The 27,960-nt window shown below is 37.1% G+C and overlaps 1 protein-coding gene across 2 annotated transcripts in view; it reads left to right on the forward strand.

Annotated features, from left to right (window-relative positions):
* LOC124158979 (diuretic hormone receptor-like) overlaps positions 1-27,960 on the forward strand; it is a 532,792-nt gene that overhangs the window by 306,387 nt on the left and 198,445 nt on the right. The window lies entirely within an intron of this gene.

Below are 27,960 nucleotides of genomic sequence, written 5' to 3' on the forward strand. Positions count from 1 at the left end.
CTTTTAGCAAAATATGCAAAAGGTGGCATTTCAATCATAACTGTCAATTAACAGCTCATAAAATAATTATAGCATCAAAATCAGCAATCTTCACAGCAAAATATATGTCCAAATATTTTTCCATGGGGAAAAGTAACCATGAAAATGTATTCCCGTCAGCCGGTTAATTCATACCTCTTCCAGCAGTTGATAATGGTGTTAATGGTGATTTTTTTAGGCTCTTGCCTTTTGCAAAATAAATAAAAAATCATAACATTGCCAACGATTTCCTAGTAATATCCTCCTCATATCTGCCTGACCCAAGCGGAGCCTTAAAAATAAAATTCAGCATGGGCCCGCAGCGGAAATCAATTTAAACACATGAATCGAACGCAACCAAAGCATGAAATCTTTTTCAGTCGCGCCTTGGTGTGCCTTAGCCTAGTCGAAGCTGGTAGGTGAATGAAGTATGGAAATATGCCGTGATTTTGCAACACCATTCCGACGGTCAATATTTAACAATTTGATTCGAATGGCGTAATTTCGTCAAAACCTGATTTGTGAAACCCTCACTCGCCATACCTAAAAACCTCAAAAAGCTTTCCATCGATTTTCAGCGTTTTTTTCACTCTGGATAGAGGAAATTTACCTGCTGTGCTTCGTTATTTTCTAGCTTTTAAATTTATTTAAGAATTTGGTTTGAAACTAAGTTCTATTGCTTTCGGGTTCTTTTTTCATAACTTCCTCATTTACCGCCAGCATCCAACTTTTAACAATATTACAAATAAAACTAAATCCAATAGAAATTCAAGTTTGAACATATGATAAATATAGAATAACTGCAAGCTTAACGTGCCAATGTTACTTCTTTTAATCTCAACATGCATTTCTCTACCTCCCATCATTACCATTTGGGAAGATGCGTTAATCCTCCATTCCAAAGGGGTGACGTAAAGAAAAATTTCACACCCATGAAGAAGGGCACCAAATGGCGCACCAGTGACCGCTTATCCTGTAACAAATATTTTCGAAGGGAATTTTTCACTTCGTGCGCTCTGTTGTAAGTGGACTAAATATAATTCTTTTAGGGCACAATATCGGAAGAGTAATACAGCCGTTTAAAAAGTTGATACATATAATATATCTTTTTTCTTTTGAAGGCACTTTCAAGGATAATATTCACCCTCGCACATTCAAACCCTTCAATTGGTATGAAATCAATGGCTTACGAGTTTACTTGGTGGAATTATGACATGGCAGATTTGAAAAAATGGCCTCTCTGTGTTTATAAACGTATGAAAGCTGTCACCATTTGAATTGATAAATTAAAAAGTAAACTTTGCTGCATTCCACATAATATTTATTAAAACACATGTTTCAACTCCAAATATGGACTTGAAAAGGCCGCAACTGGCCGAGATTTTTAAAAATAAATGCCGTGTGTGTAACAACAGAGATTATTTTTCAATCTATCACTTCAAATGGTGACAGAAAAACAACACCATCTTGCGCTCGAGCACCAAAGGAAGGGTAATAAGTAAGAGACTATAAGGAATCGTATTTCTTTACGTAACATATCCCTAGCCATGAGTCCGTGCTTTGGCTCGAATAGGCAGTATGCGGTGTTCCACCTCACTTTTCAATCTATCTCTCCCCCCGCACACTGACCACCCTTTTCCATTAGACGCCTTAATGAGTAAAACTTTTGCGCCGGGACCGAAAAAGGCTTGGAACCAATTCTCCCTTCTCTGTCGCCTCTCTCATTAACCTTTTCCTATCACATGTTCCACTTCCACCTTTGCCATTGGTGCGTGCAAAACACTTCACAGAAGAGATCAATTTAGGAGCAAAGGAACACATAGGCCACTTCTATCTCCTGCATCCACCGAAAACTGAAGACTGTGACACACATCCCGCACAAAGGGTAGAATGGAATGCGGGGAAAAATCGCACGGGGTGGGTGACTGAAAGTGACGATAATTTCTAGCTTCATGTTCATTACATACAGACCTTTAAAAAAAAGATAGAATATACTTAAAATTTAAAAAATATCAGCGATAATGCAAGCAAGAAGAACCGATAGAATATTACGTTTGGTAACGAGATGCACAAATGCTTGATGCACAAAGGGTAGGAAAAAAAGACTTTGCTGTTCCGCTAAATAAAATATGCCACCCACCATCGCATTCATGCACATATACTTTTTTCCATAAAATAGATCGTAGCTACAGCCAAATTATAACACAAAGGAAACCTTTGATTTCTTATATTTACTACAATCTTAATTTGCTACATTTTTTTTATTTCATCGTCGTTGAGCTTTTGATGATTTTGTCGAGTCATGAAATATCTCCGCATTACATGGCTCATTATTCCTAAAGCCTATCTATTCCGTCATCAAAAAATAACCACCAATAATGTATTACTGTTTCAAATATGAATTCGAATGTTTCGAATGATGATATGATCTCATCCCACCTAAAACAAATTTCGCACCGATGGTCAATAATTTTCTATGAAAACATGCACTTGATAATTTCACAATTTTTTAGGCACAAAAACTTAATTTTACAGGCATTTTTAAGACTGTCACGAGGAGCCATATTGACGCCTAGAACCCTTATCACCTGCAAATACTTTACAAAGGCATTCCACACTTCAGCATGAAATTTCGTTTGGTTATGGTTCTCTGGCGATAAACTTACCTGATATGGAGCTCAATTCCGTGGACCCAACACATTCGGAGGGCAGAATGACCATTTCCCATCGATTTTATGCGGCGCCCAAGGTATTCCAAAAATAACACGTGTCAGTCGAGAATGATAACACAAAGCAAGTTAAGTAGGACGAGGATGGTGACCAGGCGTTTTCGGGAGCAGCCTCCCATCCAGGACAATCGCGCCACCCAAGAGACACTATTGGGTTGTTAACAACCAGCTCATTCCAGTCCATCCACAGAATCCAGCGAACTATAAAACAGATAAGAGGTAGAGTTGATATCAGCTTGACTGAGCATCCACGGATGGTTTTTGAGGCTTTGTTGGCGCCAGGCGTGGGAAAAAATTAAAATAAATTTAGACTTTATTCGTAGTATAAAAAATTGATGCATAAAATATTATTTTTAATGCTGCCACCATTATTAGCATACGTCACATTAATGGCCATGCCATGTCAAAGGTGGTTTCCCTCGCCGAAATGGTTGCCCATTTTAAGTCTCAATCTATTTAGAATTTCGTCCACTCATTATTCAAAACATGACCTAGCATCAATACACTGTACTTGGAGTACTCATTTACATCACAATTTGACGCTTATTGATACAACACAGTAAATGGAATGAATACATAATTCATTCAATTTATCACTGCTTCAACACCAAATAAAGGACATTTATACCAACAGGAATATTTATTACTAATTACCACTGTCTTACTGAAGAGTGCCTCCAACATAAATATCAACTACGCAATAGTTTCCATGCATGTTAGATGCTTTTATAAATATATTCTATGAATTCATTAAATCAAGCAAAAAAAATCATTACTTCTTGCTGTCCGGGGAATACCTGGAAATAGGTGCTATCTTTGATCACCTAATAACATACTTATGCGTGCACTGCCATAATTTTATTCTAATGCCCAACATATTTTTAACTCTTTGCTTATTACTACTCGTTTTTTTCTCATAATTTTAAAAATAGATTCATTGTATATCGTTGTCACTAATATTATGAAGCGCTAGCCAAAAATACTGAGATATCTATCAATTGCGGAATGTATGACAGCAATGAATATTTAATAAATAATAATTTACTATTTCAGTAAAAAAATTCCGCACAAGTGTACCCGAGCCAATTAATTTCAAAAGTCAATGTGCCTTTAGTCCGTCAAAACGTATTCACTTCATGCATCATTATAAAATATCGGCATATTTAGTTATTCTCTTCCGTCCTAAGGGTGTCGGGAGGGGTAATGTGGGTTAAGGAGAACCATTTGAAAGGAAAAGGAGATGGAGATCATTTTAAAATTTTCGGCCAATTAGTACTCATAGACCGAATTGGGGAGTATCCACTGATAAAGTGACGTACTATAGACTACTCCATTGCCTCGTCCCTACTTTGTGATATTAGGAGACAACTGAATGACAACCGTCTCGACTTGGCTGAGTCAGTCATTGCACATAGAAGTGTGAGATATTCGCATAATTTGGGAAGAGAATTGAAGGTTCTGAGGAGCATGAATGCGGTAAAATAAGTTAAATCATTAATATTTCTTTTTAAGAGCAATGATATGCTGTAAAACTACTACAGTTTTGATTTGGGTTTTGTAGTCGTTGATATTAAAAAGAGGGAAATAAAATGTTCCCATAATTTGACGCGATTATTTTTTCCTAAAATCTATTGCCTGCCAGTTTTACGAATTAGCACGAATTAGATATTGAATAGAACGCCATTTTAAATCAATTATATTTACAATAGTGACACTAAGATTTCAATAATTCCATTCGTCAGATAAAAATATTTTTAAATCGCCAGATGAGAACTGAACACAACGGAATGCTCCGCGAATTTTCCCCCAAACTTACCCATTTTCATCACCTCACGCGATTAATGAAAGTTCGAAGTGCGTTCATACAAGCCGATAACACACACGCGAAATCACCACAGCTACGAATACGAGGCAAATCACGAGCATTCGAGCACGAGAGCCAGTCAGACGTTTCATTCCCCGCTTAACAGACGTGACGCAAGAGAGCACCGGTGATCGTGAAATTACGGCAACAAACGCACTCCTTAAAACGCAGCCTCTAAATCACGCACAAACCCTATCGTTGCTCTCTTTATTGGCAATCACCAACGACCATAGCTTTCCTAACCTCTCGGCCAGGGGGATCAATCCCTTGCCGAGAACTACAGGTGCTTTGCTGTTTTTAAGAACGTGGGTTCGCGACTGCGCTATCCACAACAGATACATCTACATCTACACAATACCCCGCAAGCCGCCTAAACGGCGTGTGGAAGGGGGTGTTAGGACACCAGCCGTTTATAGCTAAAAAAAAAGAATTGCTCTAACGAAGTTGGGACTAGCGTTTATTAAAGTCCTTAATGGTTCGGGGGAAAAACGAATTCCCATTATCTATCCGTTCGGCAAAACATCTGTCTTAATTTATCGCTTCTATCGGACCTGGAAATATGGTGTGGCTTGAATATTATGTTCTCTGTGTCGCTCTTAAAGATATCCATTCTCAAAATTCTCATCCATTTACTTTATTCACGCTCACTGTCCTAAAACAAATTTGCAATAGTTTAATACATCGACTATCGAGGTTGATAAGCAAATTCGGGACAAAAGCATATTTGTAATATATTCCTTACAAGTTTATTCGATACATTTTCCAGCAGTTTGAGCTGATGAGACGATTGCACCATTATTTATTACCAAAATAACGTCATTTGAATTCAATTGTAGTATTAAACTGCCAACATCTCAATAAGTTACACGATTATGAAGCTAGATTTTTCTCACTCGTGATCCAAATAGTATAATTAACATTATATTCGTTTTAATTCATATTGAAAAACATATTCTTACCTTAATCAACATTTTTCATATGCTTAAACAAGCACTCCCGTTTGAGACAGTTTTATAATTGCGCATTTGGAAATAGAACTTTCAGAAAAGTTCACGAAAAAGCCAAATTTCTATATTCATAGTCGATGAAATTTAATTTTAAACATTCGAGAAATTGACATACACTTAGTTTCTTGCAGCAGCCTCTTTGGCTCGTCTCGCGTCCTCTTTGCATTCTCCCCACGCAATCGAAAGCACGTGAGAATGTCCACCGATGTTCTCCTCTCCGGTAAACAACATCGACGATAGTTTTTTCTCCCCACAGTCTTTTTCCGGATGAGTTTTTTAATTAAAGTTGAAATCAGTTTCCTGTGTTCCTTACCGCTTCCCTTCTCTTTCCTTCCATTTCCACTTCGGCGTTACACCTTCGCCTTTACCTCGAGATCACTGACATTTTTTTCTAAGCATTCTTTCTATCCATTAACTACCTTTTTATCACCGGTTAGTTTTTCGCTACTACTATAATAGATATCGGAGGAGTTGAGGGAATAACAACTTAGCTTTTTCCTCATGGTGACTTATTTTTTTCCTTTTTATTTATTATCCATTTATTTAGGAAAAGTAAATGGCCATGTTGATAAAAGCAAAGTTCTTATTCCATTAACTCCTACGTTAAAGTATTTCCACCAAGTCACGCCCGCTACTACATTATATAGCAGATATTACTATTCGAATTTCCTCAAGACTTTTTAATGAATGTCATTGAATGTCTTTTTAATGAATTTCTAATTGTATGTCATGAATACTGAGTAGAGAGCCTGCAGCACATCGCTAAGATGCATAAGGCTAATGCTACCCATGAGTGAATTCAGTAAAATTGTTTCATTGCATAAATGTTACACATGGTTTATGCTCATTAAATCACGTAAGATTTGAGATTGAGCGAGTAAATAAAGGTTTAGGTATAATAAATGGAGGATATTTATCAAACTGAGAAGAAATTTCAACTCCTCACCATAATATCTGATAAGCTCTCCCTGTATAATAAGCAACGACATGTTTAACGATCTGTCTCGAAGACGTAACTGATTAATGGATTAGGAAAGTTTTCTAACCGCTTACTTAGTAGCAACTCACCTGTGTAATAGTTTACAACGGGGAAAGATAATCCACTCATATTTCCGTCTGCGAAGTTATTGGGATGTTTATGCATGGTTCATGGTCGCAATCCTGTAAATTATTCAACCAATCTCATGGAAGAGCTCCACGTGTATTCATTTTACCTCATCATACGCCTATTAAATTACCCTTTGCAGACGTGAGCTTGCGGCAATATGAGAGAGCGTCTTAGGTGTTCATTGCGAAATATTCGGTGGTTAGTGTTGAAATACCAAGAGAATCATCCACTGTTAATGAATATCGTATGCAAGCTATAATTATATAACCTACTTATTTTGGAAAGTAAAACCAACTTATAATTTCACAACGCACATCAACGCAGCATTCCAGTTGATTCAAACGCCTTTAAATATCAAGGAAGTCATAAACCATAATACAAAATTTTATCATTATTTTTTTCCTCTTCTATTCTTAACCTTGTTTAATACATTTATTAATATTTCTTGGAGTTTTAGGTCAATGTAAAACAAGTTATAGCCAACGCTTCGATTTATTTAAAATCATCCTCAGGGCTATGAAAGAGAAAACATAAACAATATAAAATACAAAGATGACAACGATATACAATATTTTTACATAAAAATGTTACGATCGCGTTTTTTATACAGTAATATAATTTAAAGTATATACATATATATACACATGTATATATAAGAACAGAAAAACGCGATCGTAACGTTTTTATGTAAAAATATTGTATATCGTTGTCATCTTTGTATTTTATATTGTTCATGTTTTCTCTTTCATAGCCCTGAGGATGATTTTAAATAAATCGAAACGTTGGCTATAACTTGTTTTACATTGACCTAAAACTCCAAGAAATATTAATATTTTATCTACTAAAATTATATCCAACTAAAAGAATTGGCAACACCAACCGCAAAAACCGCAGAGGATCTGAGATGAAGAAAGCGAAAGGTCATAAATCTCGAGTTTCCTAGTTCGCTTTACCCAGAAAACCCATTTTATTTATAGGTTCTCTAATTTATAATGATTAATCTCATTTAACTACCATGAGCACAAGATACTCGTTAAGATACTCTTGCATAATTAGGGCAGTCCATAACCTCAAACAAAGAGATATTGCATTTAAATTAGGCTTAGCTATTCACCCATCATTATTTCTGAGAGTAATTCCCCGTATTCCACATATTCCCCATCCTCGATTCTTTTGTTATAGAGTTCTTTCAGGAGTGACCTTTACATAGACAACTACGAATCGCATTGGGTGATAGGCATTACATTATGAACGCTGAATTCAATTATCATAAATGATGCACTCTCACCTAAGGTAATAATTTTCCACGCAATTATCGTGTTTTTAAGTCCTGCAGAATGATTATTTTAAGCAGCAACATATTAGTTTTTAGCGTTCATTTCAGAAAAAATGGTTTGATGGAGTTTCGTACTATTAATGGAAATTCATACTAACTATATTTTTTCCTTCATAAAATATTATTTTATCCGATTACACTAAGTGTATCCTTAGTGCATCTTGGGGATACGTTTCCTCTTGGACGAAGGGCATAAAATTACTCTATCCGTTCAAAAATATAGTAACAATTGGCATCAATCATCTGTCACTGCCTCCTCTTATTGTGAAACTATAAACAAAGAAAGTTCCGGAAAAAAGTGCAGAAAATTTTATTTGATATTAGAGATTATCGTATAATGTTCTTAAAAGTATCAACATTTAATTCATAAGAATGAAAACGACAAAATTATTTTTTTAATATTTACATGGATGTCAATTCAACGAACTTCTCCCGTATTATACTACACCTCAGATATTCTGCGAAATTTTGAATTCCAAACGGAGGTTAAAGGGAAAATTCAGCAGCGACTACACTTCCCTTAATTCAAATGAAGTTTTCAATCGAGGTGCCACTCTCAGAGCGAGAAAAGAAAAGGAAAGAAGTTTGGCGACACAGCACAATTTTTTATACCCCTTGTCAAATTTGGTATCTTTTGCGACAGCGGCTTCAACGACGAAACCGCAAACAACGGGGAAAATGACAAAAACTGCCAACTGAACTCTAGGAATTAAAACTGGCAGCCTTATGGTAAGTTTCCGAAGAAGAAAAAATATTGAAAATAAAGGAAAAATGGGATTAAGTCGAGATTACTCTTCTCATTTCTTCACGAGAAGCCTTGGAGAAAAACTAATGATCCCTCGCTTAGGGATTTCCGACTTATTTCATGAACTGAAGATACCTTTCATGTGTTTTTCCATTGCAAATTTTTCATCTTGACGGATACAAGTCAGAGTCATTGGTTTTTTCTTGAAATAAATATTAATTCCGTTTAACACTCTTTTGCAACCACAATTCTCTTCTAAATTTTCCATTTGGCATTATTCTTTTTGCTATACTATTTTCGATTGACTGACAGGATTTAATACACAAAGATACATATTCAAAATCTAGGATGTTTTTCTTTCAAGTGCCGACTACATCTTCACCATTTCATACTAGAAAAAAAATTAATTAAAATGTTTTCACATGCATAATTATTTAAATAAGTAATTGTTACACGCAGCCACAAATATTTATTTGAGGAGTTTTAATATTCACTTATTTCCTCCACAGAGCAAATTAAAAAATCTGAAAAACAATAAACTACCACGGCAGCTACGTAGAACTATAGGCAAATCCTTCATAGCCATTACCAATTTCTCCACGGCAAATACACGACACAAATTCAAATACGTTGAGTCGGTAATTTTGAGAGCCTACACGCATATATTTCCCGGTTTACCGCAATAACGGGACCAACTCACATTGATGCTCATGCTGTTCCTCAAACTTCCCGAGGATTCGGTAACAGAGCAAAATCTCTCTTTCCCACAGCTATGGATGCGGAAATATTTCCGGCGGCCGCCACCTGAATTCATAACATTCCCACGCAAAACAAAAGCCAGCCGACGGAAATCCTTCCAGATTAATCCGTGGACCGACCTCAACTTGAGAAATCGAACATCCCGGAATTTTGATTTCGAGAGGTAGAAACGGAAAAAGGAATTTGAAACGAAAGGGATATGAGGTTGTATACAGATCGTCAAGAGGTAGAGCCCATGGAATGGCAAGTGTATAGAAAGCTGGGACGATCAAGGTTTAATGCCAAGTTTTCTTCACAAATCATGACCTCCCATTTTGTGACCATTGTTCATTACCAGCTAGGGCTGTGAGAACTAAAATACATGTGATACGAGAAATTATATCATCCTTCCTCACCCAAATTATGGGAATAATTTGATTCCTTCGTGATTTTTTTCAATAAAGAATATATAACCCGTTAATCAATTTATATTAGGTATCTTTTAGCCAAGCAATTGAATTTTTTAACAAAGAAAAAATTACCATTCATAGAATTGTCTTTTGGTCTCCAATTTCAGGCCACACTTCTGCCCCAAATTGAGGTTCCAATTATCCCATATGACTGATGTATTATGCAGCAAAAAAAGACGAATAGAACTTAAATCTTCAATATTGTGTTTGTCAATCTTAATAATCTTTAGCCGTAAATTAATTATTGGAGGGGTATTCAAAATCTTCAAAGTCTGACAGTCAATTTCCGGACGCTTTCTCAATTTTTCTTACACACGAGAGGAAAATTCGCTAATTTTTGACATTTTAGTACTAAAAGCAATTCAACCCGCTTCATATCCCATTATAAACTAGCATGAAAATTTTATAGACACATAATAACATAAAAGAACAATATGAACGTACGTCTTTTTATACCATACTCATCAGGATTTGAAAAAGATTATCCCTATTATTTAACAGATACTATTAATCAAGCGCAGAAAAAATAACGCAGCAAAATTGGCATTTTTTAGCGTAGAAAAAGAAAAGTAAATTTCGTCCCAAATAACGCAAGTCAAGAGAAAATGCCGGCAAAAAAAGCACTCGCAGTATACAATAAGAAATAAAAATAAATTGCTAAATTTTCATGGACTTTACATAATTAATTTGCAGAAAATTTCTTTAAGCATGGAAGAATCACTCCAAATTTTCGAACATGAAATGTCAATCCTCAGGGCTTAATTGAAAATATTCCCATGATATTTCAATTAGGTTCTCAGGAAGGTATTTAAATGTTATCAATGTTATCTTTGATTAAACAGAGCCAAAATCATTCAAGTATTGAGAAACATTTTATTACAGGTATATGAATTGCAATTAACTACAAATAAATGAGTAGAGACATATATCACACGTTCATGAACACTACGAGAATCATTACAGCCTACAAATATTCGTTCTTGTTGTACTTCTGAGTCACTTAAAAGAAGAACCTACAATTGAATTCTCCAAGAGGATGGAATATTGGAATTAAACTTTAGCAGTCCTTAACTTGAATGAAGAAGCAACCGATGTTCTTAACAGCGAGAATTGATCGGCGAATAATAAAAAATATTGAACCATTTTTCAAATTCGTTGCAGAGAAAGGTAAAATCGTTATTTACTGTCAACTGGTAACTGCTGGTTAAATTCCAAGGTACTCCTTTGACCGTTAACGTATCTTATCACACCACGCCATTTCAACCACACTCAAGGCCATTAGCTATCGAACGAAGAGGAAGCAACATATTTTTATGATTTTCTCATCACATTATAAACTTAAGGTTATTGAAGAGTTAATGTTATTCATCTAGTCAAAAAATAATAACAATGTTTCAGGGACTACACCTAAACTTCCTTAATGCCACATACGGATTCTTAGCGTCACTAGCTTTGCGGAATACCACTAAAATCTTTCTTTCATCTCATTATGTAATTGCTACAAGTCCAAATAGTAACAGCTAATAAATGCTGCAAGTCCAAAAGTAGATAGTGTCTATAAACGTAAACATTTCTTTCGCTGAGCCAAAGCTAACGAAATTGTAATGAATTAATCGGCATGTATTTGTATTTGTTCAAACCACTGTTACGACCCGAAAACAGATACAGATGTATGCGAGAATGCAGGGTGATAACAGTAAAATAATACAACCAATGCAGCATCACGCGCCCCACGTTATGATGTAGACATCAGGACTCGAGGGAATACAAATAGCAAATAAAATCATGCACGTCGGTATAGATAGCATATATTTATGAATTATTACCTTCCGTTTTTTTTCCATACTTACTTTAATTTTAAATTGCTTTCATGCTTCATTTTTCAATCAATTTCATGCTCCATTTGTTCAATTCATAAAAAAGGTCCCGTAAAATAACCACTGACACATTCACTGAAATCGAAAAAAGAAAATTACATAAATGAAGACCAAAGAGCTTCAGTTTTAACACACAATATTTCATCCGTAAAGCAGTCATTAGAATTAAAATGGTAGAGTAATTGAACAAAAAACTAAGTGTAATAAACACTTCACCTTCTTCGAAAAAAAGACCCAGTCGCACCTAAGTTTATCTCTCATGGCGTAAAAACGTGTATATGAAGCAAATGAAAGGACCCAGATAAAAAAGGTCTGATATCCGACAAAATACCGCCTAATTTGGCGGGTTAATACGTCCAATCTTTTACGTATGCGTGCCCACGTAATTTTAGACACGAAATGAGCCCCTAGGGAGGAACAGAAAAATTATTATCTTTTCCAAAAAGAGAGCAATTACGAAGGGAAAGCATGGATAAAATTTCACAAATTAACGCAAAGGAAGGCATTAAGAAAACGACGAGGAAAAAAAACAAATGCGTTTCAAAAATGCGGAGAAAGGCACAGGATGAGGAATTCACGATTCGTTTCTGCGCAAAAATAAGTATTGTTGACGAAAAGGCAAGATGGAAAGAAAGAAGGGGGAAAGGGAAGAGAAAAAGTACTAGAGGGGTTAAATGGAAGAAAAATAATGGAGACGAAATGAAAAAATAAAAAAAAAGAATGCAAGATTGAAGCTGGAGGAAAGGCCGACGGCAGGAAGAAGAAATTGGCAAGGGGTGGAATGCGGAAAGAGCAGAGGAGGGGAGTTTTGCATGGTGGGAAACATGAGGCGGGAAGAGAAATATACGAGGGGCGAGAGAGTTGAGAGCAAGAGATAGCGGAAAAGAGAGAAAACAGGATAAAGAATGGGTGGAGGCGAAATGAACGTGCGCCCAGTGGTAAGAGTGGTAATAGTACACGGAGGGATGAAGAGAATACAGAAGAGAAACTAGTTCAAATCATTGCCTAGTAAGATGTTTTTATTCAGGAGATTTTTTACTTTTTTATAAGTTAAGATGTTTTATTAAAGTACTCTTCAACTACATCTACGTAATACACTGTGAGCCACCTTTGGGGTGTAGAATTTTATATATCAGTGGCGGATCTATGGGGGGGCTAAGGGGGCTAAAAACCTTTTGTAAATAAAAAAATATATTCTATTCATAAATTCTATGCATGTTCGGCCTTATCAGAGACGCTATTGAGATAGCAAAAACGCCGGCGAATTTCAACAGGGATCAAGGCTACCGCCTGCATATCGCATGGAAAAGGATTCTCCGACCACCAACCTATGGGAGACCAGCAATGAGAGATGGACAACCACCGACCAATGAGAGAGCAGCAGCGGGATGAGGAGCCGCCGCCGATATAAGGCGGAAAATTTCGGCCTGTAAAAGGCGGAAAATTTTCCGAGTTACCTCACCTTCGACCTGAAGACGCTGACTGAAATGTCAGCGTAACTGTTGTCGCCAAAACACAACGGACGCGTTGAAAACCCGAATAGAATGCAGAGATCATATAAATTCTGTATATATTCTATATATAAATATAAAATATATTTTTTAAAAATTAAAAATATATATTCAATTCCCCCCTTGGACATCCAATTTACGCTAGAATGGTAATTTTTGTTCGGACTCGCAATACTTCTGGGAGTTTACCCCATACTTAGCTCCCCCGCCCCCTTGCCCCAATCCTGGATCCGCTACTGTATATCACGTGCTTGGGCTTCACTGGGTGGAGCCACGTATCTAATGCGCTAAATAAATCACTTAGTAACTCTCCACAAAAACTATTACTGCTCAGACCCAGGGTTTCGGCTAGTATATAGTCACCTTGATAATGACTATGTACTAGTCGTAAACCAGGGTTGGAACAATAACATTTTTTGTGGAATATTACAAAGTGATTCATTTAGCTCTGCAGAATTTTAGTTTTTCCCGGCGTATAGTGTTAAGGAATAATTCTTGGTTTTCCCACAAGCTTCTCCGTGATTTCAATTTCCTCATTACCACCGTATTTTTGGCCCCCAAAATGCCGCCAAAACGTAGAGGCACAGAGGAAATTGGCGGCCCTGTAATGCATAGTACCCTGTGAGCCACCTCTAGGGTGAAGGCTCTTACGCATTTTAAAAATAGAATACATATGATGCGTAAAAAATTAGTGTTTCGCAAATTTTTCCCGGGGTTTCCTTTATTTGACTCCAAATTCTACACCTGAAGACGATGGATGACTCAGCCTTCGAAACGTTGGAACCTATTAACCAAAACCATATCCGGTGGGGAACTCGAAAATCAATCCTTCACCTCTAGAACGTTTTTCAAGGGGTGATAAATTACCAGCATGCGGTATGCAAGAGGATTCCTACATGCAGACCACACGGCCATATAAAATCATATTTCCGAATGCGTGTAAAGGGAAAACTTGGCAACTACTAACGAAGGAAGTCTTTCCTTGAAGAATGAAAATGCAAGACATGCTGTAGGAAATGCTAAGAAATTTTAGAACCATACATCAAAAATACGAAGAAAGTTTGGGCGTCATTCTGTGGTGAATTTAAGCTACGGCAAACCATCCGATAGGACATTTTCAATGAATCTTATGTCACTTCGTGCGAAAACATCGAGCTTCTTCTTGCTCAGTTGATACCGTCGCTCATGTACCAAGACCGAAAAAGGTTCCCCACTGGCAATATGAGGAAGCGGAATGAGAAATGGAGAGCGAAACCAAGGGTTAAATGAAGAGGAACTGTGAAGCATAAAGATCACTGAAGTGGATGGGTTGGGGAGAAGACGGGAGGTGCAGACCTCAGCACGTAAAGAAAGAGGGCAGAGGCGGGACAGGAGGAGAGAGAAAGGGAGCAGAAATTAGATCAAGAACCGCACCTAGTGTGGCGCCGCGCGAAGTTCGCCCCTAACCCCATTCACCGCACCATCCATTTACTTTCCCGCTACCACACCGCGCCGCCCCCGCACCACCGTCAATGTTTCGTCGAACTCACTGCGCTCCCACGGGGAATATTACAATGGAGGATTCTCCGGTCGGGCACTCAATGTGATGCCACCCACAGTGCATTTTAGCGGATTGAAGAAGGTCACCACTCGTGACGCTGTCGGGAACACGGAATTTCAAACGGATATAAACAATAAATAGGTAAACAATATTGCCCAATTCGGTGGCGACGGAGTTACCCGGGCATGAATTTTGTGGTCGACAATTGTTATTAGCTGCCGATACAAAGGACCCAAGCCGATATAAAGACCAAAAAGTGCTGCTTTTGGGATGACGCATAATATACGTGGGGCTAATACCGAAATATATACTGGGGATGAAAAAATATATTCAACTCATAGCTTCTCAATATTTTTCTTTGCGAGTGTAAATGCTCAATTTCATAGATTGGGAATGAATGTAACAGTTTAAATGTACCAGACCCTGTCAAGGTGATAACTTTAATTTAACTCACAATGCACAAAATGTGCGAAAATTTCTCCGAGAAAAATTATTCGCCTTGCTTGGGATCCGAAGCCAGATTCCCCAATTTTCCCCGATTTTTTTTCCCTCTCGAATTGTAGCTCTAGAAATGGATCGTTATGCGTGCATTGCTGCGCTGCGGATATTTTTGAAACTCAATAAAAACGTGCAAAGATACGGTATATATAAAGCTGAAAGGACAAGCTATTGCCTCCTCTATACAATACCCTAGACCTAATAGAAGAGGATGCATGATAGTTCTCCGCTGATGACTCCAAACGCTAGAACAGGCCGAGTCAGCTAAAAATTAAATCTTGAATCTCTTGGAATGTAATAATTATTATGACACATACGCAAACGAACTCGGAACTTCCAATCGGCTTGGAAGTTATTATCTTCCTGAGAATGCTAGATTCGATCGCTAAGTTTCAATTGTAAAAGCTATCCAACTTGCACCGATACTCAAACGTTGCAATTCACAATTAAAAAATTAAAAATATTCAAGGCTGAGTACATTTAATTGGTTATCTATATCCATTTTTATTATACATTCTACCTTTGCACTTATAATCCTATCTATTGGAACTAGTATCAATAAGACTCTATCCAGACGATTGCAGTGACATTATCTTGATATAAGTGTGTTGCAAGGATAATTACTAAAATCAATAACTCATAGCCAATACTCTATTAAATAAGGCTCCTTTGTTTTTTTTCAAATTGGCATTTCCACTGCAATTGCGATTATGTGCATTAATTCAAACAATAGATTCAACCACTTGATTCTCACCGTAAAATTCATTTTAAAGCGCATCATAAAATGTCCATACGAAGAGCTGAAATTACAATCCTACTAAAATATAGAATACCAATCCAGAGCATACAATTCGAAAATTATATTTGTAATAAATACAGTTTTCACCCAGTTTCCATCCATCCAGCTCGAGCAATATTTCCAACGCTAATGTACTTTTGAGTACAGTTATTGGAATATTTCTCTACTATGACAGTTCTCATCATACCCAAATTGCAAATCCGTTCAAACCTATCAATGTCATAATACTTACCGTTTAAACTGATCACTAGATTTGGTAACTAAAAGACCATTTATTCACAAAACAGGCAATTTCCGACGATTATAATGTTCTCACGGCTGTTTCCAGCCATATACACCGACCGCAGTATTTTATCCAAATTACATACCAACTTAGGATGCAGTATTGGTCCATTGCCTACAAATACTTTACGTTTTACAAGATTTAGTCCGACCGCAGGGTTATTTTAACGGGTAAAATAGAGGACTCCATGCGTCACTTGGAGTAAATGTTTCAAACAAAATATCAACTCTGACGATGATACGAGCATAAGCACCGTTCTGTTATACTCTAAAGAAAGTTGTACCTGAAAATAGAATTTACGATCGGTAAAAATACGTACAAAAGGTACAGCCAGATAATGAGGTATTTTTTAGAATAGTTCTATAAACTCTACCTAAGACGTTTGCTCATAGCATTTACAGTATGAGAAATAAATGAATGAGTGTCTAATGATCGCGAATACATTTTTATGACTATGTTTTACAAGTGCCCCGATTTTTCTAATATCAAACCCCAATTTAAGCTTTTGAAAATCTCGATTTAAACTTACCTCAATGGAAAACCCAATAATGCTCTTGAAGGGTTTCAGTACCCAACATGCTATGAGGCTGTGCCACGACATTTACTATTAATTTCTATAATTATCTCAGGCTCAATTTTAATATCTCATTAGAGTCGTTACATGATTTTTTTATTCATTACCAGAGTTTTAACCAACAAAAATCATCATTTCCCCAGAATTTTCTACACTATTCTTTAAATAATTGCATAATTTTTTTGGAATACCCTAGTAAATTGAATATGCTTTTAAAATCATATTCAAATCCTTTTAAAAATTATTTCTTTTCAAGTAACACACGTGAAAAAATAACTCGTAAATCCGTCAAAAAAAATGCAAGCCCAACTGGACAGCCGACCGATCAATCGATCGATCGATTACGGCATTAATTTCCATTGAGCCCAAGGACCATATTCCTTGACTTTTCTCATATTTCCCTAAATCATTAAAAGGCATCTCTATATTACTTGATTCTCCAGTCATTGCTGTGAATACATTCTTTTTGTGCATATTTATAAAAAAAACACCACTTTCATGCAAACCGTCAATCAGTTGCCGAGCTGTCAAATTAAAACCAAGTAGGTACTTTTTTCGATGTTGCTAGTCACCACAGAAATTTCCAAGTATATAAAACAGTGCAGTGCTATTTTTACGGAAACAGAAATATGATTTATCAGTATTACAGCATTAACCTGGGGTGGTCTTTAAAACCCTAAATAGTTCGCCACCAATGTAGAGCATGGAACAATCGGCTTCTTTTCGACTGTGTATGGCGCACTTGCAAATCTTGGTAAGTGGCTAAAATATGTATCCTAGCAACAGACAACAGTAGTGGAACAATGTGTATAAGCTTTGGTAGTTCTCGCCCGAACGGTCACACAAGCCCCTTTCGCGCCCGTTCCTAGATATTCCCAGACTACGACCGATCGTCGATGCTCTCAGGCAGTCAAGAATTGTTTGGGATCTTTAAAGGGGATATAGCCGAAGGATAACAAAGCCAGGAGTGTTCCAGATCCATTCCCAAAAACTGACCAATATGAAGGACCTTGGGACGTTTAAATGATCATGGGGAGCCGATGAAGAGACGTATGCATGAGAAATAGGATGTTACTATAAATATGAAGTTACTAGGTTTCAATCACTAAAAAATAACCGATAAAATGAATGAGTAAAGTAAGCGTAATTCGGGTAATACAAGTTCGACAAGAATGAATAAAAAGGGATACCAAAGTGTTTGGTTCAGTTACACAAGTATTATCATGAGCCGTTTTCATGATAGAGCACAGACTCGCGTTTCAGATGAAATGACTGCAAGTTCTTCTTGTGATACCATTACATAATGGCAGAAATCTTAAACGAGAGACAGAATTCTTGAACATCATTTCCATCTCAGATATCGCATGAAGTTATATTCATAACGAGTAACTTTAATGTAATTATCTGATTACTTAATTTATTACTAGTATATATTCTAAATGTAAATTTAAGGGTTAGTAGCTGAAAATATAATATCAATGTTATCAGCATAAATAGCAACCAAAATATAACCTATACTTAATTGATAAAATATTAATGCCTTGCCAAAGCCTAAATGCAAAAAGAAGAACGTGTTCTCGTCCAAGAAGACAATTTTAAAAAGAAAAAGTGTACTTTGGATTAGGAGTGGCAAAGCTAACCAAATCGTTTAAGAATGGTCTCATACACGTTCTTTCCTCCGGTACCAATTCCAACCTTCATTTCGTTGAGCTTTTGGCCTTTTCATGTGCAACCATTTTCCATCTACACAACTATTATCTAGTAACCTGGCAACCTTGCCGCTGACCGACTCGCGCGGTGTTACTTAGATTTCGATAACACACAAAACTAAAAGCACAGTTTGCACAGTGCTGGTAAGAGGACTCATTACCCCGGCAAAAAGCAAAACACTATAAAATTAGCAGCAGCCATTTATCTTCAATATTTACATCATTTAATTTACATAACAAGTGTACGTTGTAGAATACATTCACTCATATTTTGAGTTTTGTTGATAACACCGTGGAAACATCCGTGAACATCTAGAAATATTCGTGAGAATTTTAAATAATGTATCTTCTCAGTCATTGATGAATTAGTTAATGCTGTTTACATTTCATAATGAAGGGCCAATTTTTACAGCTTTATTTTTATCTTTATTCATATCTTCATTTATTTTGTTCGAAGCCGCAGAAATACATGTAATGAAACTTGGGGAAAAACTCCATTTTCCCTCAACTCCTACGCTGTAATGAGCGAATATCGTAATAATAGCAAACATTTCTCCTTATCTTTCATTATGGCGAAATAATTAAGAGCACCATGGAAAATATTAATTAAAAAAATTAAAATTCGCGATATTACGTTGCGCTGCTGTTCACTCTTAAAAACAGAGAAAGAAAACGGCCGCCTTAGGTGCAGGTGAGAAAGCATGGTAAAGTATAACTATTCAAATACAAGAACCTAGTTGATTGAGGTGAATTTACTGACCAAAATACCAGACTCCAATAGCCACTTGACACAGCACACTTGCCTACGCACTGATTTTCGCAGAACCTACCAAAAACAATCTTCTCATACGGAAAACTGATCGACGCCCTCCGACGCATCGGCGATATTCCTCCACGGCCCTCGGGGCCCGCCAACCCCTACCTTTGAGCCGCTTCCTCATTTTCGCTGGCCCATACTATCCTCTCCGAAACAATTCCTACCCAGATTTCCACATCACAGGCCCTCCTCGTTCCCTTGAAACCCCCTCGAGGCGCGCCGTGCCGGAGCTTAGTACATTTGCGGAGCGAAATACGGGCGAGGAGAGGGAGGGAGTCCAGGGTCCCCCTTACCCTAAACTCCCTCCCACCCACTATCCAAAAAGAGCACCGCCCCTCTCTCCCGACGGCTGATTAATATTATTACACCCGGAGCTCTTGCAAACATCGTCGGGATGGGTCGAGCGAGCAGATGATGTTCGCATGGGGAGACCTGGGGAAGCAGGTACCGGGAAGGTGGGAGGGATAAAGCGGAATGCGAGAGGCAGAGGTCGCGAGAGAAAGAAGAGAATATGAGTGGAGTAGTGGAGGAAGGTTAATTGATTGAATTAATTTATGTTTCCCCTTCGTCGGAGCAGGGACAGAAAAAAAATAAGCGCTCGCTCGGACGCGAAATGATTTATTGTTTCAAGAGTGGATGGAGGAAGGGAATGTTTCTTTTGGACGCCCGACAAAATATCACCCTCAGGACGAAATCAAATAGTCTGACTCGCCAAAGGATGGGAAAAAACACAGAAACAAATAGTAAAATAGCGCCGTCATTACAGTCGAAGACCAATTTCAATTTGAGGCACAAATGACTGCATTAATAAACATGTTTTGGCAAAAGACCGTGTTTTTTAAAGAGATTTTTACGTGCTGAAACGCTTTATTTTCACATGATCAAATATTCACTACATAACTATAAGCTAATATTAATAAGCTATTTGAAAAATATTTTTTCTCCTCAATTACTGATCTTGTTTGAAAGTCATTGGATACAAAAAAACGCTCTCGTAGATGCATTTTTAGCAGATAAATGCTGAGAAAAATTAGCTTAACGTACAATGATTATCCTTTTGGTGAAGAGAGGAAAGGTAAACAGTAAGGCAAGCTTTCGGGTAATGCAACATCAACATCATGATATGTGGATAGATCACACATTTAATTAAATACTTTAAACCAATACGATATATATTCCCTTGCGGGATGAAAATCAAATGTAAAGGGAAAGGAATATGATTGAAAAAACAAAATGTTTTATGGCGAACTATAAATTGAAAATTATGCATAGATACACCAGAGTATTTTCAATCATATGCGAGCCTCCTAAAAACTACTTTTAAAATAGAAGTGTGGTTGATGAGAACATAGAATAGTTATCAAATGTATGGAATTATTCACCGCCGTGCTCCCTAGGAACTCTTGAGATATACGAAAAAAGAGTAGAATGTATAAGTATTTTTTCATACTTCTTGCGAAAATCTTGGTATCAGAGAGTTAATTTCAATGTTAATTTCAATTGAATGAGAATTTCAATGGATAAAATACCATAAAATTTTCCCCCAGTAGTCTCAACATCCAAAATAAAAATTAATTTTTCTAAGATTAACCTCACAAGTAGATTTTTGAAACAAGTAAATCGAAATTCCAAAGGAAAAATAAAGCTAGTCTCAAGTTACCTTTAGTGGCTGAACATTTGATGTATCATATATATTCTATGCTTAGTAGAACGTGAATTTCGGAGATTGTATCGCGCATGAATATAAAGATACCTACCTCATGGCATATTAGCAATAATTGCTTTTATGATCAAATTTTAAGTGGAGCTTAAGTTTATTTCACTGACTTGCCCATGATAATTTTTTTCAGTTTCCTATTCTATTTGTTCCCGTTTTTCCCCATACTTGGGCAAGTATTACTATATGATATGGTCCGAAAATCTTTCCTAATTTATTTTTAAAAAATAAGATTTCAATGGCTTTAATTGATAGATTTTAATAATTTAATGGATAATATATAAATTTTAAAATTAAAAATAATCGAACTTACATGACTATCTTCTCGTAAAGGAAATGAAGCTTCACAGATTTTTCTTTTCTTAAAAGACGATTCCAATCAAGTAGAAAGACGCGGAAGATTTAAGAAGATCCAACCTCATTACAGTCTAAAAGAGAATTATAGCTTCCTAAAAGATATTTCAGTTCTCCTGAGCCCTCCTCTGCTTCCGAACACTTCCAAGCGCCGTTCACGCTCGTCTGATTTTCCTTCTCAGCTACTTTCGAATTCTTCTGTAAATCCGTTGCCTTTGAGATCGACTCCACATGGATGCAAATAAAAATCTCTTGGAAGTACCCACTCAAATATTCGGGTGGATGAGTTACGACAAGAACACTTAATGGAATTATACGTTCAAAAGAGAAAACAATCATTGGATTTCGTTCCGAAATATCTAATAATATCAGAAGATGATTTTCACTTTTCTTTCACATTTTGATATTAAAATATGTCATTCTATTACGTCTTAATAATTAGGAACCAGTGCCTTTTATTGGCAAAGAACTACAAAAAAACAGTATATTATCTACATTTTCAGGTTATGGACCTCAATAGAATATAAATTTAATTCTCTTTTGAGGTTTACGTCAATAACTGAGATGAAATTAAGCCTTGTAAATGTTTCCATTTATTTTTAACATTCATCAGCGTTGGGTATGAAACTTTTAATTAACATATTTTACATCGGTATTTCAACAAAAAAATCGCTAAAACTCCCAAAAAGAAGATAATTTTTATGTTTATATAATATTTGTCATTATTTTCTATAATATTTTAATGCTTGCTTATGAAATAATAACAGTTTTTTCATGTTACCATTTTCTGAATTTAACTTCTGAATATTGTTCTTGTTTATTGGAGTTTGTAAGGATTTTTTCGCTGAACTGCAGATTTAAAATATTTTGATCTGAATTTTATGTCAAGCCCTGATGAAGTTTTTAAAACAACCCGATACGCTGGCAAGATATAACTTAATGTTAATATAAGTCAGCTATTAATGACGTAAAGCTTGAAAAATATTTAAATTTATAATAGAGATATCAGCTATCCAAATAATGCATTCGTATTTTTCTTCGCGCGTTTATTCCGCAAACACCTTCGTGCTATAAATTTCTGAGTAATTACAAACAGAGATCTGGCAATTAACTTCCTGCTGATGCGTTGGACATCTAAAAAATATACGCAAGAAGCAAAGAATTATTATATCAACAAACATGTCATGCCAAGAACAAAAATGGAAGTTATACAATGCAATACAATTAAAAATTTATCGAACAAAAAAAAATGAACCAACTTTGTTGATATCACGGTGACATTTCATTCACAAGCTGATAGTTGAAATTTTATTTCCCTCAAAGGTATACTGCCATGATGCCCAGAATCATCAGGAATCATTAAGAAACAATTTTTGATTCTCCATACGATCAAATTTCTCCAGATACAGATATGAATAAAACAAGACACCTATTTGAATAAATACCCTACGGTTACTCATGAAAAATTCAATATAAAACAGAATGGAAAGTGGACTGTGGCTACCGTATAATTCATTAATATTGGAACATTAATTTTTTTCCTATGTACCTCGGATATTCTCACCAGGAGGTTACTCATACGAGTACTAAATGAGAGCCACAATTCCAATATCAACCTTATGCATGTAAGAAGAAACTCAATCCTTTCCACCTCAGCAGCTAAAGTAATCGCAGTTCCAAAAAGGTTCAAAATTTTAAGTTTCCTTCCCATTAAAAACGGTAATAATTTAAGTTAAAGCCCCTCGAGTGTCTGATTTTCTATTCACAGTGATCACGAGCTAAAAGCTGTATATGGTGTAATGTTTGGTTCTTTCTCGGCGAACAATAGCAGTGAAGATTTCTCGGATATTGCACCGAGTCAGGTCCTCCATATCACCTTCCAACGTTTCGACAAGCAACTCGACCGTCGTCATCAGGTCTTCAGGAATCCTATGCTGGAATTCAATCAGCGATTCAGTAATGCAATCCAAGTCGGAAGGAGCTATGGAGGACCTGACCCGGTGCAAAACCTCAGAAATCTTCACTGAATATGGTGATCAAATACGTGATCCTTAGTCGTCGTGTTTACAATCGTTGAAACATTTGGATCACTTACGATCCAGATACCTTTTCATTATTACGTCTGCGAATTCAGGGAGTCTTTTATGTCTTTTTTTTAGCGCATACGGTCCTTGCTTTCGCTGTGGTTGCAGAAGACGAGAGTGTAAATACTACCCCTTTGCATGCTCCTCAGAAAAATATTGTCACACGAGTTGTCTTTCTCGCATCTTTACAGTTGAATTTTTTTAGGATCCAATTTGCACCCTCTATCATTCAGTCTCTCGACTGTGTTAACGGCCCGCGGCTTGCGTTCGATGGATCGAAAGAAAAAACACAGTTCTTCCTGTATCGCGGCAGAAAATAAACGTATTCTTGTTTATTCACTGTCATTGATTTTATGGATGTCCCTTCGCCCACACTGGGCCATATTTTGAATTGCTTTTATTTTCATAAAATACAGTCAAAACATCCACCAACAAAAACATTTGGGTCACTTTATTTATCTTGTTACATTTCAGGGAGAAATTATTAACATTAGGGGCCATATTCGATATGAAATTATGTTTTCAGGTGCCGCGACTTTTTCATTTCAAACACAATAAAATAAATTATCAAAATTTTTAATTTTTTTCTATTGATTTTGCAGCTCATATATTTGGTGAGAATTCAATAATACGTTGTAATTTGACATGAATTAATAAATAACTCTCTTGCTTTGGAGCGATTAACTATGGGTGGACACAAATTCTTACGCACATTTTATCTTACCATGGCGTCTTGTGTGACATTGTGCATTCTTACCTACAATGGTGTCAAATATGCTTTGCTTATGCTAACAATATTACTGGTTCTAGTGCGATATGAAAGCAAAAAAAAACATCGTCAACCGTGTCTCGTATTATACCAAATAGACAAGAGGTGTTAGTAAGTGGAAGTAATGGAATTGATTATCAAGAAAAAAATCGTATAATTCGTACTGTCAATGGTGAGTAAGTCCCAGTCCCAGTAAGAAAAAGAGACCCGGATATTATTTCAACCCTAACAATGAATTGATTAGTCAAAGAGAGACTACATCTTGAGATATAAGGAAGATATCAGTCTAACTGCAACGAAATAAACTGTAGCTTATTTGAAACTTACATTAATAGCGCAAATAGGTTTCCGTTGCAACTAATGGATATTTATTTAAGTAGGAATCTTATTCTAATTTCTCCATGTTTCCGGTGCAACCGCGTCGGTTTGTTGGTGATGACAACAGTTTCAGTTTAACAGAGACGACGGCTACCATCTGGATGCCCATTGGAGGAGGCTCATTAGGCGGACCAATAAGAGAGCGGCAGCCACAACTGGCGGGACTGACCCCCTATATAAGGAGGACGAAAATCGTGGACCGGCATCATCTTCGACCTGAAGACGCTGGCAGCAGTGCCAAACTGTTGTCATCACCAACAAACCGACGCAGTTGCACCGGAAACATGGAGAAATTAGAACCTGAACACCGCGGAAATCTACGTAGTCACAGGAATCTTATTATTGCTCAATTCACCCCTTCTTGAAATATAATCATGCTGGAAAAAAATGAAGAGTTCTTTTTCATTACGTTTTAATTTAGCCCTTTCTAACCCAGAGCTGCTTCTGGGAGACATGAAATTTCAAGATTTTTCATTTTGAAAAATTGAAAACATTGCTCTCGATAATAACTATCGAGGCAGCTAAATATTTCTTCATTAAACTTTACACAACAAAATAATACGTAGTTTAGATATTTCCTGAATAGAGCTGGAAATTTATACATTTTTGAAGTTTCTTAGAAGCAACATTGGGTTATAATGGGTAAAGTAGTGTTTCTTCATGCAAAGGATGAATTATTGCGCTATAAAATACGTTATGTTATTAAAATTCATTCGTTTTATACAGCGATGATATTGATTTTATTTCCAATTTCAATTGTTTTCAAACATTTTTAGCTCTGAGAAAAGGTGAGCCTTGAGTAGTTTTTTTTTAAATTCGCAAAAATACAAATCTGAAACTACTTTAATTACTTGCAGGGATTCCACGCTCTTTGATTTTGCCATCGGCCGTTGCTTATATCTATTAATTTTTTTCTGACGATTCTATTGAGTATCAAAATTTTTTCCCCTCCACTTGTTGCTTGTGGCCGAAGTTCCCCGTACCATAGAAGTCTAGCTGGAAAAGGACGATAAGGGGCACGGCTAATGAAGTCCTTGTCCTCTTCTCGGAATTTCATTTTTAAACGTATACGCCAATGTAAAATGAAATGGTAAGTTATCCTTGAAAGGTTTTATTAGCTCTGGACGGCTGGTATTGACCGGAGTCAGATTCGCCGTTTCGAGGAAAATGTAGGAGGCAACATGCACTCATGAAAGTTTCAACGAAAACTGTTTTTGAGATATGCACGCTCTCTCTATGTTGACAACACTTTCGCCCAGTGGAATGTCGTTCGGGAGGGGGTCCATAACGACGGGGGGGGGGGGGAATTTTGAAATACAGGGCACTAATAATGGTTTCAAAACTAATTTTAAAACTTTTCATAATCGAAAAAAACTTCATTTTTTCAAAGGAATATTTTGTAAATTCTTGATTTTTTCAATATTTTCTTTTCTATCATGAAGGAAAATAATTATTTTTTTATATTTTGGGGGGGGGAGTCCGAACCACCCCTGGCTACGCTACTGGTTTTGCCTGTATTATTCTGCCTGTATTATTGCCTGTATGCTACTGGTATCGCCTTCTTCAGGTCGATGAAGGGTAGAGAGGTGATATCGGCCTTCTTTTATACACATCGGTCGAAGTCATTCTCATTGGTCCATATAGGAAGAAGGAGACTTCTGATTGGTCAGACTTCCCTGGAGTTATCCTTTTTCGTTTTCTTCCGAGTCGGTTTGAGCCTTCATTTTAATATTGTCAGCCTGCCGCTTATTTTACTGCACAAGATGACGGCCAATCATCGGCTATGCCGCCCCAGCGTGGATCAAAATTGCTTCCAACACTGCTCAGCGCATACTTCAAGTCGCCGATATAAGTTGCCTATGTCTCAGATGAACGTCGCTTAATGAAGCGCTTCAGGGAATCGCGAAAATTCCGCCGCTCGAAGATCTCCCGGTCACGCGTGCAAACATTTTTCAAAAAATTGGATTAATAATTCCACGGTGACTTTCGACACATTGCCGAATTTAACGATTAGATTCCGTGGGATACATTTCGATACCGCGCGCGTGGAATGGAAGAGATGAAGGTAAACCACCACAGAGAGAGTGGCGGCGACGTCACAATTTTCATTGATGCTGCCTTTCTCAGGGCCCGCTGATTAATTTTCGTATGATGATTTTCACAGCTTCTTTTATCAATGCTGGTGGTTGTTTTCGGGAATTGCTGCGTAGATAACATTATCTGCTCAGCGTTTCACTCTTCTTACTGGGAGCGTTTTCAAGAGAATAGAAGGGAAACCGTTCTCGTCCCGAGCTTATATAGGTTTCGTAAACCGATTGTTGACCCGATTTTGAATTTCCACGAAAGGCGATAGCCGTTGGTCATTAGATTGAGCCAGGAACCCTCTCCATATGCGGCTGAGGCTATATCCATCCTCCCTATTGAAGTTGTCTGGCCTTTTCGCTATCTCGACGGATTCACGTATAAGACGCGGATGATATTCTTCCGTCTTCGCCAATACCCGTGTAGCGTTAAACGAAACGTATATAAGATCGGGACGAGAACGGTTTCCCTCCCATTCACTTGATAACGCTCCCAGTAGGAGGAGTGAAACGTTGAGTAAGAGAATTTTACCTACGCAGCAATTCCCGAAAACAACCACCAACTTCCGCTGATTTACTTTCAAGACTTCGTAGACCTGCTGGAATTCATGCGGTGACTGAAGAGACCGCAGTGCTCTGACACGGCCGAGACTTTGGGCCGTTTAAATTCCAATGCGTCATTTCCGTGAGTTCTCGAGCTGGTATCCATACTGGGAGCCTTAAAGAAAACTATGTACCTGGGCTTTTTCAAAGTACGGCTGCTGTGGCCCTTCCACTCATAAACTTGGCCCGATGGCTGGCCTGGCGGACTGGCATGAGTCGCTGTACTGGAGGGAGACCACACGGGATTTGGGACAATGGCTATGGAAAATAGGGAAGGCGATATGTAGAGGAAGGGGATTTCGGCGTTGTGGAGGCCTGAAATTCGGGAAAACCGTTTTTCACGACCTAGGA

This window comes from Ischnura elegans, chromosome 5, assembly GCF_921293095.1.
Source record: "Ischnura elegans chromosome 5, ioIscEleg1.1, whole genome shotgun sequence".
Classification (NCBI taxonomy): Eukaryota; Metazoa; Arthropoda; class Insecta; order Odonata; family Coenagrionidae; genus Ischnura; species Ischnura elegans.